Here is a 5093-nt window from a genome sequence, read left to right as displayed (position 1 = left end):
CAACCTCTGCCTCCTCGGCTCAGGCAATTCTCCTGCCTCAGCCTCCTGAGTAGCTGGGATTACAGGCACGCGCCACCATGCCCAGCTAATTTTTTGTATTTTTAGTATAGACGCGGTTTCACCATGTTGACCAGGATGGTCTCGATCTCTTGACCTCGTGATCCACCTGCCTCGGCCTCCCAAAGTGCTGGGATTACAGGCGTGAGCCACCGCGCCCGGCCTAACAGTGTTTTCTACCTTAAAGTTTATTTTGTCTGATATTAATATAGTGCCACCAGTTTTCTTTTGGTTATGTTTCCTGGACATTTTTTTTTTTTGTCTTTTTACTTTCAAACTTCATGTCCCTATATTTTCGGTATCTCTCTTATAAACAGTGTATAGTTGGATTTTTAAAACATGATCTGTCAATATATACTGTTTAACTTGTAAGTTTCATCTGTTTACACTTGTCATTACTGGCTTATTGGATTTCTTTCTACCACCTTAATTTGTGGTTTCTATTTACCCTCCTTTTTATCTTCTCCTGTTTTTGCTATTCATTTGTGCTTGTTGTCTTGGTGTTATTTTTAATCTATGGCTGGATTTGGGGAGAGGTTGGGCAAAAGGTATTTGTTTTTACTAGAATCTTTTAAATTCACTTTTACGTTTTGTAAGGTTCCATTTAGTTAAAACGAAATCATGTTATCCATAAATTCACTTGACTTGGCGCAGTAAACAGTAAAACACTGCAATACAGTAGAAGTGAAAGGATGAATATGGCACCACTGCCAAACCCTCTGTACTATGGAACTTCCAGTCTTCTTCTAGGATACCTTGTATCCTGTTTCTGACACCAATGGTCAGACATAAGACTGAGTGAGCATGCCAATGATAGTAATCCATATATTAAATATTGATACCTTACTCTTTGGTTTCAAAATATAAATGCATATTCTAATATTTTTATCCTACTCATCGAAAGAGCTGGTGTTATGGATTGTGTTGTATCCCCCCAACAAACAGATATGTTGAAGCCCTAACCCCAGTACCTCAGAATGTGACCTCATTTGGAAATAGTCTTTACAGAGGTAATCAAATTAAAATGAGGTCATTAGGATGGGTTGTTTTTTTTGTTGTTGTTGTTGTTGTTTTTTTTTTTTTTTTTGAGATGGGGGTCTTACTCTGTCACCCAGGCTGGAGTGCCCAGCTCACTGGGCTAAAAAAACATGCCAGGCTCAAGTGATCCTCCCACTGCAGCCTCCCGAGTAGCTGGGACTAAAAGCACATGCCACAATGCCTGGCTAATTTTTGTATTTTTTGTAGAGATGGGGTTTCACCATGTTGCCCGGGCTGGTCTCAAGAGATACACCCGCTTCAGTCTCCCAAAGTACTAGGATTACAGGCATGTGCCACTGCACTCAGCCTAGGACGGGTCCTAATTCAGTATGACTGATGTCTTTATGAAAATGGAATGTTTGTGCACATGTCTGTTCACTGCAGCACTATGCACAATAGCAAAGACATGGAGTCAACCCAAATGCCCATCAATGATAGACTGGATAAAGAAAATGTGGTATATATACACCATGGAATACTAAGGAACAAGATTCTGTCCTTTCCAGGGACATGCATGGAGCTGGAAGTGATTATCCTCAGCGAAATAACACAGGAACTGAAAATCAAACACTGCATGTTCTCACTTATAAGTGGGAGCTGAACACACGGACACAGGAAAACAACACACACTGGGGCCTGTTGTAGGGGGCATGGGGAGGGAGAGCATCAGGATAAATAACTAATGCATCTGTGCAGCAAATCACCATGGCACACCGTGGTACACATTTACCTATGTAACAAACCTGCACGTCCTGCACATGTATCCCAGAACTTAAAATATATATATTTTTTAAGATGGGGTTTCATCATGATGGCCAGGCTGGTCTTGAACTCCTGACCTCAGGTGATCTACCCACCTCAGCCTCCCAAAGTGCTAGGATTACAGGCATGAGCCACCGCGCCTGGCTTAAAATAATTTTTTTAATGAAATGTTTGGACAGAGATTGAAATGTGGGAAGAAAGCCACATGAAGAAAGATGAAGGCAAAGATTGAAGCAATGCATCTACAAGCCAAGGAATGCCAAAGATTGGCTGCAAACCCCCAGAAGCAATGAAAGATGCATGGAAAAGATTCTCTTTCACAGCCTTCATAAGAAACCGCCCTTGCTGACACCTTAATTTCAGACTTCTATTCCCTAGATCTGTGAGACAATACATTCCTGTGCTCAGTTTGTGCCACTATGTTACAACAGCCTTAGGTAACGAATGCAGCATTAGTTAATGAAGCATTGATGTTATCCACCATAATACTGGACTAGATGTCCTTAAGGGCACTTCTTTACTTCTTTAATACAAAATATTTAAAATGGTTCAATTCAATGATAGAAGACAAAAAGTTGTTGGAAATATGTTTAATTCATTTATTCATTCAATAAATATTCATTGAACACACTACATGGCACTTGCTGGGGACACAGCATGGAACAAAACAGACAATCCCCTACCCTGGTGGAGTTTACATGCTAATGAAGGAGACAGACATGAAACAAACAATAAATACATAGGCACAAACTTGTTTAGTGACATTAAGAAAATACAGGGTGTGGCTGGGCGAAGTGACTCACGCCTGTAATTCCAGCACTTTGGGAAGCTGAGGTGGGTGGGTCACCTGAGGTCAGGAGTTCGAGACCAGGCCGGGTAACATGGTGAAAACTCATCTCTACTAGAAATACAAAAATTAGCTAGGTGTGGTGATGCATGCCTATTGTCCCAGCTACTTGAGACCCTGAGACAGGAGAATCCCTTGAACCTGGGAGGCGGAGGTTGCAGTGAGCCGAGAAGGCATCATTGCACTCCAGTCTGGGCAACAAGAGTGAAAACCTGTCTCAAAAAAGAAAAAAGAAAGAGAGAGAGAAGAAAGGAAGAAAGGAAGGAAGAAAGAAAGAAAGGAAGAAAGAAAGAAAGGAGAATGAAAGAAACAGAAAGAAAGAGAGAAAGAAAGAAAGGAAAACGCAGGGTACTAGGAAAGAGTATCAGAAAGTACTCATAGACGTCCTCTCTGGAGAGATAATATTTAAACTGGAAGTTTAAATATTACAGGAGACGCAATCCCAGAGCTGGACTTGTTAATAGAAGCCGAAGTTATAAGGGCCAAGTGGCTGTGTTTAACTGCTCGAAGCCAGAAGGTTGCAATTACCATAATGACTAGCAATCAGAGAAGCAGCCAAAGACACTTGACAATGGAGGAGTCAAGAGGAGTAATAGTGCATGATGTCCCTAGAGGCAAGATAGGTGGACTGCCAACAAGATATTAATTACATAATTTTTTAAGTGGCAATAGATGATCAGGAGGTTGAGGGTCAACACCCCTATAAAAAGCCATGATTTCCTGCCTAGTTCCTGGATCTGAGTCAGTTATCAGACTCAGGACTCATTCACTGAGGAGGTGGCTAGGTCTCCTGGAAGAAGAACCCTACGTCACCATGGCAATTATAAACCATAGCTTGAGTCCTTCCCCCAAAAGGATCTAAGACTTAGATGACATTTAGAGACTACTGGAAACTGATATCTAGAGACCCAAAAAGTCTCTCTAACAAGGGATTCCAGGTAATAAGCAAGGAGGTAGAACACAAATTTGGATAGAAGATAGTTTACCAATAAAGGAATACTCTCCTGGTATACAGGATTTAACACCCTAGGAAGGACCCTGGAAGACAGCACCAACACAATGCTAGGATAGATCCTAGAAGCATGAAAAAACATGTTGTCTGAAACTAAGTGCAGTAGAAATGTCTAAATTGCCCTGGCAGACAGTGAAGAAAGGAATTAGAAGGCTTAGGGAGGTGGACATGCTGGACTGCATATGTTATGTGAGGCCAGAAGACCCACTGGAGGATTCTGTTGTGCAGAATGACTCAGGGAACATCCAGTTCACCCAGGCCATGAGGAATGTTCTGGAGAGAGGGATGCCAGCATCACCAGTAAATTCAATGTGGCTCTCCTCTGCAGGCCAGAGTGGATGGTAGGAGGGGCAATCACAGAGCTGGGCTCATAACTAGCAACGGGGACGATAGGGCCTTTTCCATCCTAGAAGGGCCAGCAATGCATTCTCACAGGATGGACATTCATTCTGAATATGATTTTGCCTTTCCTGCCCACAGAATCTCATCCAGCACCACCATCCAGGGGCTTAAGAAGTGCCTGATCCACACCACGGAATCCAACGCAGCACAGCATCCAAACAGGGAATTTATTTCATAGCAAAGGAAGTTAGGGAGTGTGCCCATGACCATAGGATCCCCTAGGCATGTCACATTCCACACCATTCATAAGTAGCTGGCCTGACAGAGCAATGGAATGACAAGGAACAGCTAAAGCAGCAGCTCAGAAGCAACACTCTGCAAAGATGTGGTAGCATCCTCCAGGATGCAGTGTAAGCACTAAATTAGAGACCTCTATATGGCACCATCTCCCCAAGAGGAAAAATACATGGGTGCAGGAACCAAGGGGTGAAAGCAGGAGTACCATCATTCTCAATAAACTACTAGTAGCAGGACATTGTGCTTTCAGTCTCCACAAGCTGGAGCTCTACAGTGTAAGAGGTGGACACACTTTTGCCAGGGGCACAGCAGGAGTCCCATTGAACTATACATCACAGCTACCACCAGAGCATTTTGAAGATCAGAGACATGGGAAGCAAGAATTAGAAATACTCTGTTACAAGGTGCATGCACTACTCATGAAGCAGTGTAGTATTAGTTGAAGGTTGACTTACATTAGTTTAACATGTACGTTACAGGCTGGGCATGGCGGCTCATGTGTATAATCCTGACACTTTGGGAGGCCAAGACAGGAGGATCGCTTGAGCTCAAGGGTTTGAGACCAGCCTGTCCAACATGGCGAAAACTCGCCTCTACAAAAAATACAAAAATTAGCCGGGCGCCATGGCATGCATCTGTAGTCCCAGCTACTTGGGGAGCTGAGGTTGGAGGATCGCTTGAGTCCAGGAGGTCAAGGCTGCAGTGAGCCAAGATCGCAACACTGCACTCCAGCCTGGG

This window comes from Cebus imitator, unplaced genomic scaffold (assembly GCF_001604975.1).
Source record: "Cebus imitator isolate Cc_AM_T3 unplaced genomic scaffold, Cebus_imitator-1.0 Scaffold445, whole genome shotgun sequence".
In the NCBI taxonomy this organism is placed as follows: Eukaryota; Metazoa; Chordata; class Mammalia; order Primates; family Cebidae; genus Cebus; species Cebus imitator.
The sequence above is the reverse complement of the archived record's forward strand: the minus strand, read 5'-3'. Positions refer to the sequence as shown.